Here is an 11,830-nt window from a genome sequence, read left to right on the forward strand (position 1 = left end):
ACCTAGAAATGGACCCAAGGCAATATGCTCCAGTAATATTTGACAAAGGTGGCAAGAGCATACATTGGAGAAAGGACAGCCTCTTTAATAAATGGTGCTGGAAAAATTGGACAGCTACTTGCAGAAAAATTTAACTAGACCATCAACTTACACCCTACACAAGAATAAACTCAAATGGTTAAAAGACTTAAATGTGACTCATGAATCCATAAAAATCCTAGAAGAAACTGTAGGCAACAAAATTTCAGACATCATACGCAGAAGAATTTTTACTGACACATCACCTAAGGCAATAGAAACAAAGGAGAAAATGAACACATGGGACTATATTAAACTCAAAAGCTTCTGGACAGCGAAAAATACAATCATCAAAACGGAAAGGCTACCCACTGTATGGGAGACCATAATTGCCAATGATATATCAGATAAGGGGTTAATTTCCAATATATATATAGAGAGAGTGCTCATGCAAGTCAACAAAAGGAAGACAAAGAACTCAATTAAAAAATGGGCAGAGGACTAATTAGACACCTCTCCAAACAGGACATACAAATGGCTAAGAAATATGAAGAAATGCTCATAATCACTAATCATCAGAGAGATGCAAATTAAAACAATAATGAGGTGTCACCTCACACCTGTCAGAATGGCCACCATTAACAAATCATCAAACAACAAGTGTTGGCGATGGTGTGAAGAAAAGGGAACTCTAGTGCACTTCTGGTGGGAATGCAGACTGGTGCAGCCATTATGGAAAAAAAATATTGTGTTACCTCCAAAAATTAAAAATTTAACTTCCATTTGACCCAGTGATTCCACTTCTAGGAATATACCCTAAGAATCCTGAAACACCAATCAGAAAGAATATATGTACCCCCATGTTTATAGCCGCACTGTTTACAATAGCTAAGATCTGGAAACAGCCCAAGTGTCCATCAATAGACAAATGGATAATAAAGCAGTGGTACATATACACAATGGAGTACTACGCAGCTGTAAGAAAGAAAGATCTCTTATCCTTTGAGACTACATGGAGGGACCTCGAAAATATCATCCTAAGTGAAACAAGCCAAACGTAGAAAGACAAGTTTCATATGATCTTACTTATTTGTGGAATATAATGAACATAACAGTCTGAGAAATGGGGTAGTCCCAGAGACATGGAAGTGGGGTACAGACTGACAGTCCCCAGAAGAGGGGGTGGTGGGGGAGAGATAAACCACAGAACTTATATGCATGTATGCATGAACAGTGGACATGGACAACAAACTGGGGAAAGGGCAGGGAGGAAGGGGGTGGGGGGAATCAGTGGGGGGAAAAGGAGAAACATCTGTAACAAAAATTAATTAATAAAAGAAAAAGAAAATACAGTTTAATTATGTGATACAGTATGGCTCTGTTGTCTAAATTGTAGCTGAAGCTGACCATTTATGCATTGTGTCCACAGGCTACTTCACTGTGATACTTTGTGGAATCTACGAACAAAATAAACTGACAAACAAACTAGATCCAGAGACATGGAAGTAGGGAATAGACTGATGAAACTTAGAGGGAAGTAGGGCATAGATAGAAGAAATAAATCAAAGAACTTATATGCAAATATACATAACAAATGGACACAGACAATAATATGTTGAAGACTGGGACAGGATGTGAGAGCAGGAAGGAAGAGGTCAATGGGGGGGGGGCATCTGTAATACTTCCAATGATAAAAATAAATTTTAAAAAATACTACATCTAAATCTAAAGCAATAATAGGGAGGCAGACCCAGCAAATCCCATATCAGCTTTTAATTCCTGACAATAAAATTAAATGTCATGTGAATAATTATCCCCAAATGTAGAAGGAATCTTGAATAAGATGAGGTTAAAATATGAGAAAACGGGAGTTGACACAACCAACGAGCACACCAATAGTTAATAGCTTTGGGTCCCAATACCACCACTCTAAAACATCAACAACAACAACAAAAAATTTAGAAATTCATTCTTATTTTCATCACCACCATTAGGAAGACATTTTTTTACCCAAATTGCTTCTGGCTAAACTAGGATGACTGACCAGTATATGCATCAATATTTTAGTCCCTTTCTCTTGTCCTGTGCTCTCAATCCTGATGTGCTTTCTCTTACTCAGGCCATCCTGTTAATTTTTCTTAACCATTTCCCAGTTGTCATTTACCTCTGTCATGCTCTTTCAACAAGTGAGAACATCTTAATTTACCTTCTGGTATTTGGGACCTCAACTGTCATAATTTATGAACAAAATTACTCTTCTAATAGAAGTTTTATCCCCCAGAACTCCACACTGCAGCCCAGCTCCGGTTGGAGTGTCGGCCTGCGGTACAGAGAGACCAGGTGAATTTAGGTGAGAAGGAATTCCAGTTCTCCTCTAGCAGAAAAGCCCCATTTCCCTTCTTTCTCTGTAACAGGAAGATTTCAGACAAATATAGTGAAGCCAGAGATTAAAGGATACAGAGTGGAAGCTACATTACATTTCTACTGGTTTTATCTGTCACATAAAAAGAAGGGAAGACAGGACATCATATTAATCAATGGACAAAACTATCTTGAATTGAAGAAGCTTCTGAAATTAAAAGAGGGGCCCTGGCCGGTTTGGCTCAGCGGTTGGAGCGTCAGCCTGCGGTCTGGAGAGACCCGGGTTCGGTTCCCGCTAAGGGCATGTACCTTGGTCGCAGTTTGTCCTCGGCCCTGGTTGGTCGTGCGGGTGGCAGCCACTCGATGGGTCCCTTCATGTCGATGTTTCTCTCTCTCTCTCTCCTCCTCCCGATCTATCTGAACAAAAAATGGAAAAAATATCCTCGTGTGAGGATAAAAAAAAAAAAAAAAAAAAAGAGGGGGAAATACCTGGTAAAGAGAGACTTCTGGATCTTTTGGAAAGGAAATTTTCCAACCATAAGGATAGTAAAACTGATTATATGAAGTTTACAATTTGACCATGATGAGTTCTAGAAGTAACACTCTTCTCCCTTCCCCTACCATCACCACTTAGTAAGGCTGAACCAGTCATGACAGAGCAGTTTTCCTCCATAATCTGTAACACTAGTGTCATGCTTTCTCCATCATTAGTTACAGGAATCAGGATTCAATTAAATTCAGTAGGTTTAGGGGATCTTGTTTGAAGAATTTAATATGTACTCCTAAGTGTTCTGAACAAATTACAAATACGTTCCAACGAAGGTAATTTTTAAACTGTGGAGTAAAGAGGACAGTATCTACCTAATGGAATTGTGTTAGTTGGACAGAAAGATTCATTGTTTCCGGTATCTACTATGCCTTTAGGACCACTCTAAAACCCACAAGCAAGTCATGTGTGTATGTTTACACTCAAATAGAGCTTGAGTTGAAATGATAGACAATGATCCTCACCTACACAACTTCCACCCACCATCACCTTCATCTCACTAATCTCTGGTTTTGTTCATACTCATCTTGTATTACAGGACCAGCTGAGACTCTCTTCTGCTGTAGGGGATGCATGCTAACTGATTGAGGCTAACTATGGTCATTTTCTTTCCTGGACTGGTGACACTCCAAGAGATGGACACATTGCACAATTCTGGCCAGTGAGTGAAGTCTGTAATTTCTGGAAATGTTTTCCATGCCTTTAAGAAAAAAGAAACAAGAAAACTACCCATTTCTCTGTCTGTGAATGTTACTGCTTGAGGATGTGATCCTGGGAGCAGTCATTCTGTGACCTTGAAGAAGGGAAAGCCAAGATGATTGCAGGACAACTGACATCATTCAGCTACTGAACAAACTTTCCTGGAACTACCCAGTGCCCAGAATTCCACTTAGGTAAAATCATATTGGCTTGCATTTTTAAAGCTACTTTTAGTTTTAGGTCTTTTATTATTTACAGCAGAATCTATCCTAAGTAATACAAAGTTCATCTCTAGAGGTACATAATCCTGAGATTCTTTGGTTGGAGGAATAACTCACAGAGTCACAGAGACATATGTCTTGCTTAGATTATAGATGCTAGACTTGCTGATGGGACTCCTATCTGTTTTCTACCCCACCATGCTGTCATCTAGGGAGTTACTTGTTTATTTCAAGTCCACTGGCATTCACTTTCATTTGAATAATTTTCTTATTATGATTTTGACATATTTTTAAATAAAATATTTAGCTTGCCTAACCAGGTAATGGGAAATCTTTAGCCAAAGGGTTAGAAACTACTCTCAACCTTATAATTCATTGCCTACAACTATAAATCAGGTCAATGTGAGAAACCTGAGAAAAAGAATAAACAATGAGATAGCTATCACCTGATCTGTCAATAATACATGGTAAGGCTAGACATGCTCAACAATTATACCCAAGCCATATATATATATATAATATATATATTATTATATATATATAATATATATAATATATATTATATATATTATATTTTTAACTCAACAATATTAAAGTTGTTTGATTTTCATTATTGATGTTTGAACACCCTTAGGGTATTAAACTCTAAGTCCTCTATTTTGTAATGTCATTGTACATTGAGAAAAAAAAAAAAAGTGCTTTTTAAAAAAATGTTTGCAGTGCTTCTCAAACCTTGCCTTAATGGTATTTGCATTCTGAGCAGAAGGGAAAGAACATATCTATAACGTGACTGAAGAATCACAGCACTAAGGTATGCTAGAGATGAAACTGAGTCACTGAGTGCTGGAAGGTCTGTGTGTCTGGTAAGGGAGAGGATAGGGAAGTTGTTTAATCCTTAAAGTTTCAGAGTCTTAAGTGGTCAAAAATTCTGTTGTAAGTAAGTCATAAAGTTATAATGTATTCTTTATCATACCAAGTTCACCATCTCTGCTAAAAACCACTTTTCTTTTTTTTTTTTGGAGAGAATTCTCTCTTCCCTTCAGCAGTGTTCACTCTATGGAAGAAGCTAATTCATATTGATAGATCCCTCATTACCAGATAATGAGAGTGATTCCCATACATTTCCTGCAAATAGCCCTTACTCTGACAAATGATGTGAAGTCAAACCAAAAGCTCCACTGGGTTGGGAAAAGCTGCTATGTTTGGATCATTGCAGGCTCTTTGTGGCAAAGACTATAGCTGTAGAATCATTTGACCCTATGGTCTACCTCCTTCAGGAGAATCTTTGATGAAATGCTAACTGTCAAGTTACCACTGTTTACATCTTCCACTCTAATTCTGCCAAATTGGCAACCTAAATCACACAAAGTTAATCTTGTGCTTGGAAGATAGTCTTCCCTCAAGTACTAACAACACTTGCATTTTCACAGCTCTCTAAAACACAAGATCATCTTGAAACTTTGCTAAGAAACTCTTGTGGGCTGTACACAGTGGCTGCAATCTCACTCTTAGTGATCTCTCTCATTTGTTGCACAGATTTGCCAAAGAGAGGCTCCTCTCTTGTTTTAAAATCACTTCTATCTTATTAACTCTATCTCAGAGGTTTTTTGTTTTTTTTTTTCACTGAAGGATATCTGTCCAGTAGCCCACAGGGTTATTTACAGATTATTTAAAAGCACTCTCAAAGAAGTCAGACAGAAATGGAAATGGAATTAGAGAATCAGGTGTGTATTGCAGATGTGTATTTAGAAAGACGATTTGTTTCTCACATAAGAAAATTTCCTTTCTACTGAGTGAAAATAAAAGAAGCATGTCCTCATTTAGTCATTTATAAGATCTGATTCCATTTTAGTAAAATTAACACACATGACTAATCAATGTCTTATTAAATCAGAATTTCTGTTTTTCATTTGAATATGAGCTTTAATTATGTAAAATAATAACGGCTGTAAAATGATTGTATGCATTTATTTGAACTTTGAGTGCCCTCTACTGGAGGAATAAAAACTGTAAAATATAAATAGCACAGAGGCTTGCATGAATCCTCCTAACTACTAAAATATTATTATTGGGTAAGTAATAACTGCAGAAAATCAACACATCTCATTCACAATGACTTGATGGTGTTCAAAACTTCTAAAAATTACTTATTTAATGGAGTTAATATTATATATCTTGCAGGTTTTCTTTCTTTTTTTTTTTTTTAATCCTCACCTGAGGACATTTTTCCATTTTTTGTTCAGGTAGAGTGGGAGGAAGAGAGAGGAACAGAGAGAGAGAGAGAGAAACATCGATGTGAAAGGGACACATCGAGTGGCTGCCACCCACACGACTGACCAGAGCCGGGGACAAACTGCAACTGAGGTACATGCCCTTAGCGGGAACCAAACCCAGGTCTCTCAGGACCGCAGGCCCACACTTTAACCGCTGAGACAAACTGGCCAGGGCCATGTCTTCTTTCTATTAGTTTTTTTTACAGCCATGACCTCTGAAACAAAGTTGGCCTCTGGATCAATTTTCTCCTTTCAACCTGTTTCTTTCAAAACCATGCATAATATTAAATTTTATTTGGATGTCACATTTCATACCTCAGTTTGGCAGGCCTGTGACACCATCTGCAATTTACTACTTCCCTCCACCCCCAAGTCTCTGCTTTCGCCTTGGCCTCTGCTGCACTTCTGACCTCCTATTTGCCCACTGTTGACCACCAAGTTCCCTCTTTCCACCTTCACTTTGCACTCTTCACAATCAGTGCACCTAGGCCTCATCTCCTTCTATGTCTCTATTTAAAGAAGCTCTTCATCCTTCCTTATTTAAATTGATTTCCTAATTTATCTGGACTTTGTGGTTTATTATTTCAACCACACTGTTATCAACACACTCATTTTTGCCAACCCTTTGATTGTCTGGTCTATAAGCTTTGCAAGCAGACTATTCTATAACATCTTTTTTTTTTTTTTTTATCCTTACCCGAGGAAATTTTTTGATATTTTTGTTCAGTTAGAGTGGGAGGGAGAGAGAGAGAGAGAAACATTGACGTGAAAGGGACACATCAAGTGGCTGCCACCCACCCGACCAACCAAGGCCGGGGACAAACTGCAACTGAGGTACATGCCCTTATCAGGAAACGAACCCAGGTCTCCCTGGACCGCAGGCCAGTGCTCTAACCGCTGAGCCAAACTGGCTAGGGCAATTTTATAACATCTTGATGACTTATTCTAACTCTAATTAATAAGCTGCAAAGCACTGCTGAAGAAAGTCATCCTGTTCAGCCACATCCTTAGCTAATGCTCCAGAGGCCAAGAGAGTTGCTTGTACTCCCATCCACTGGCCAATCAGTAGGAAGAAGGAAGAGATACAGAAAGATATATTCCTTCCCTTGAAGCAGAGTAACCAGAAGTTATGCACACAACTTGAATGGCTTGAATGCAGTCGCATGTCTAGACCTAGCCACAAGAAAGGTCGAAAAAAATGTCTTTATTCTGGTTGACCAAATATTCAACTAAAAGTGGAAGTTCCATTACTAATGAAGAAAAAAAACCCTAATATTTGGGCATTTTAAATTCTGTGTACTAAATGTTAACTAAAGGAACATATGCACACATGCACACACATACCCAAATAACATTTGGGTGTAAAAATGCATTAAAAGTCATTCTTTATAACTTTATGAATTTTGATCCATTTTGTATTATATCTATTGTTTAAAAAGTATTGAAATTTTTTATTCCAATATGTACTTTATGTTTTCTAAATGCCTCATGAACATATAGAAAGAGGACATACATTTATTTTCTAAATTAAATGTAAATACATACTAACTGATTCTTATGAATACTATACAAATTTTATATACCCAAATATTTTTTAAAATTAATGTTTAACAGGTATTATATTAATGACTACAACACTCTTGCATTTTCCTTATTTTTTTATCTGTAAAAAATGTTTTTGCACAATAAAAATGAGTTTTTTTCATATATTACAAAGACTTTTGACAATTATGTTGACATCATGATCTTTACTTTCTATTCAATAGTTGTAATTTTCTATTCTATAGTTGTAATTTTCTATTCTATAGTTGTTATTTTCTATTCAACTTGTCATTTTTTCTACTCCATGTGGGTTATCTTTTAGTGTATCAAGCTATATATTTAAAGTTACATATCTCTAATTCTCAGTCTGACAATATTCATAGTAAGAAATTTGATGCTTTTTAAAAGTATGTTTTTTATTGAATTTTAGAGAGAGACAGAAACATCAATGTGAGAGAGAAACATCAATCGACTGCCTCCTGCATGATTCCTACTGGGGATCAAGCTCACAACCTGAGCATGCTCCCCGACTGAGAATAAAACCAGGACCTCTCAGTCCATGGAGTGACGTTCAATGCACTGAGCCACACAGGCTGGGCAGGAATTTGATGCTTTAACATCATCTGTTCTTCCCTTGTTCTACTTCTTAGTTGCTATTGGTTGACCTGGGGTAATAGATTCATTTAATTATTGTATGATCAATTTCATAATATACCACTATATTTTAAAGAATTCTTTAAATTTGTGCATTTATCTTTCTAATTTGTATTTATAGGTATTGTACATTACTTTATATTCTTCAATGGTATTAATGTTTACCTTGGGTTCTTTTACATACATTACTTAGAAAACTTAAAGAATCAACTGGAAAATTATTAGAGCCAACATGGCTGGTTCTAATATGTGTGCATCAGTGGTGTTTCCTAAACCACAGGAACTGGTTTTTTGAGAAGTGTCATTGTAAAGCACAATAAATATATCTTTTTAATTTTATTATTTATTAGTATTTTATTTTTTATTTATAGTTGACACTATTACTAATGTCCCCCCATCGTCCCTTTTACCCACCCTGACCTCCTCCCTCTGACCATCAACACACTGTTGTTTGTGTCCATGGGCTATGCATATACATTCTTTGTCTAATCTCTTCATCTTTTTTTTATCCAGTCCCCCCATTCCCTACCCTCTGATCTCTGTCAGTATTTTCCATATATCAACACCTTTGGTTCTGTTTGTTGCTCAGTTATTTTGTTCATTAGCTTCCACATATAAGTGAGATGATATGGTATTAGTCTTTACCCATTTGGCTCATTTTGCTTAGCATAATAATCTACAGGGACATTCATGCTATAGCAAAAATGTCATTCTTTTTTACAGTTGTATAGTATTCCATTGTGCAAATGTACCAGTTTTTTTTTTGTTGTTCTTGTTTTTTTTTTTGTTTTGTTTTGTTTTATCTACTCTTCCACTGAAGGATTTATAAGTATGGAATGTACTCATACTTACAACGTGGGATGTTTCCAGATCTTAGCTATGGTAAATAATGCTGCCATGAACATAGATGTGCATATATTCTTTCAAATTGGTGATTTGGGGTTCTTAGAGTATATTCCCAGAATGGGATTGCTGGGTCAAAAGGCCGTTCCATGTTAAATTTTTGAAAAAATTCCATACTGTTTTCTAGAATGGCTGCATAGTCTGCATTCCCACCAACAGTGCAATAAGGTTCTCTTTTCTCTAAATCCTTGACAACACTTGTTATTTGTTGATTTATTGATGATAGCCATTCTGACAGGTGTGATGTGATATCTTAGTGTTGTTTTATTTTATTTTTTAAAAAACCCTCACCCAAGGATATTTTTCTATTTATCTTCAGATAGAGTATGAGAGGGAGAGGGAGAGGGAGAGGGAGAGGGAGAGGGAGAGGGAGAGGGAGAGGGAGAGGGAGAGGGAGAGGGAGAGGAAAACATCAACATGGTTGCCTCTCACACGACCCCAACCAGGGCTAGTGACCAAACCACAACCAAGGTATGTGACCTTGACTGGAATTGAAAATGACACTCTAGGGCTGATGCTCTAATCACTGAGCCAAATCGGCCAGGGCTCAAGATTGTTTTAATTTATATCCTTCTGATGAGTATTATTTTATATGTCTGTTAGCTATCTGTATGCCATTTTTGGGGAAGTGAGCTTTTAAATTTTTATTTCTTGGTGAAACTCCATACTGTTTTTCATAGTGGCTACACCAGTCTGCATTCCCACCATCAATGTACTAGGGTTCTCTTTTCTCCACATCCTCACCAGCAATTGTCATGTGTTAATTTGTTGATGGTAGCCATTCTAGAAGGTATGTGGTGGTACCCCTCTGTGGTATTTTCTTTTGTTTTTTGTTTTTGTTTTTTCTCTTCCTTCTTTTCTTTTTTTCACATGGAAAAAGAATTATCTTAGTATAGTATAGTGACTAGTTCATATTTTATTCTCTGATGTGCAATGCCATCTTAATCATGTGTCAGGTTTCCATATATGCACAGGTGTGATTCTGTTCTTGAGTTAATGCACTCTGTCTTAATAGCTAGCCCTATTAACGTAACCTAGGCTATACTTTTTAAAAAAATAATTTATTTTTGTTACAGATGTTTCTTCTTTATCCCCCATTGACACCCTCCTCCCCATCTCCCCAACACCAACCCCAGCTTTGTTGTCTATGTCCATTGGTCATGCATACTTACCTGCATATAAGTTCTGTGGTTTATCTCTCTCCCCCCCCCCCCGTTAAACCCCCATCCTCTGAGGATTGTCAGTCTGTACACCGTCCCTATGTCTCTGGGTCAGTTTTGTTCATCAGTTTGTTTAGTTCATTATATTCCACAAATAAGTGAGATCACATGATACTTGTCTTTCTCTGCTTGGCTTGTTTTGCTTAGCATCATACTCTCCAGGTCCATCCATGTCATCTCAAAGAATAAGAGATCTTTCTTTGTTATAGCTGCATAGTATTCCATTATGTACATGCACCACAGATTTTTTATTCACTTATCTGCTGATGGACACTTGGGTTGTTTCCAGATCTTAGCTATTGTAAATAGTGCTACTATGATCATAGGGGTAAATGTATTCTTTCTGAATGATGTTTCAGGATTCTTAGGGTATATTCCTACAAGTGGGATCACTGGGTCAAATGGCAGTTTAATTTTTAACTTTTTGACATAACACCATAGTGTTTTCCACAGTGACTGGACCAGTCTGCATTCCCACTAGCAGTGTACTAGAGTCATCTTTTCTCCACACTCTCACCAACACTTGTTGTCTGATGATTGTTGATGACGGCCATTCTGACAGGTATGAGGTGCTACCTCATAGTTGTTTTAATTTGCATCTCTCTGATGATTAGTGACATTGAGAATTTTTTCATATTTCTGTTGGCCATTTGTATGTCCTGTTTGGAGAGGTGTCCATTTAGCTTCTCTGACAATTTTTAATTGGGTATTTGTCTTCCTTTTGTTCAGTTGTATTTTGGAAATTAACCCCTTATCCTATGCATCATTGGCAATTATGATCTCCCATATAGTGGGTTCCCTTTCCATTTTGATGGTTGTTTCTTTGGCTGTGAAGAAGCTTTTTAGTTTGATGTGGTCCCATGTGTTCATTTTTTCCTTTCTTTCTCTTGCTTTAGGTGCTGTATCAGTAAAAATTCTGCTGCATATAATGTCTGAAATTTTGTTGCCTGCATTTTCTTCTGGAATTTTTATAGATTCATGAGTCTTATTTAAGTCTTGTATCCATTTTGAGTTTATTCTTGTGTATGGTGTAAGTTGGTGGTCTAGCTTCATTTTTTTGCAAGTAGCTGTCCAATTTTCTCAACACCATTTATTGAAGAGACTATCTTGACTCCACTGTATGTTCTTGCCACCTTTGTCAAATATTACTTGAGCATATTGTCTTGGATCCATTTCTGGGTTCTCTGTTCTGTTCCACTGGTCTATATGCCTGTTCTTGTGCTAGTACCAGGCTGTTATGATTACAGTGGCTTTGTAGTATAACCTGATATCTGATAATGTGATCCCTCCTACTTTGTTCTTCTTTTTCAACATTGCTGTGGCTATTCAGGCTCTTTTTTGGTTTTATATAAACTTATGAGTGTTTGTTCTAGTTCTGTGAAATATGTCATT

This window comes from Molossus molossus, unplaced genomic scaffold (assembly GCF_014108415.1).
Source record: "Molossus molossus isolate mMolMol1 unplaced genomic scaffold, mMolMol1.p scaffold_m16_p_7, whole genome shotgun sequence".
NCBI lineage: Eukaryota > Metazoa > Chordata > Mammalia > Chiroptera > Molossidae > Molossus > Molossus molossus.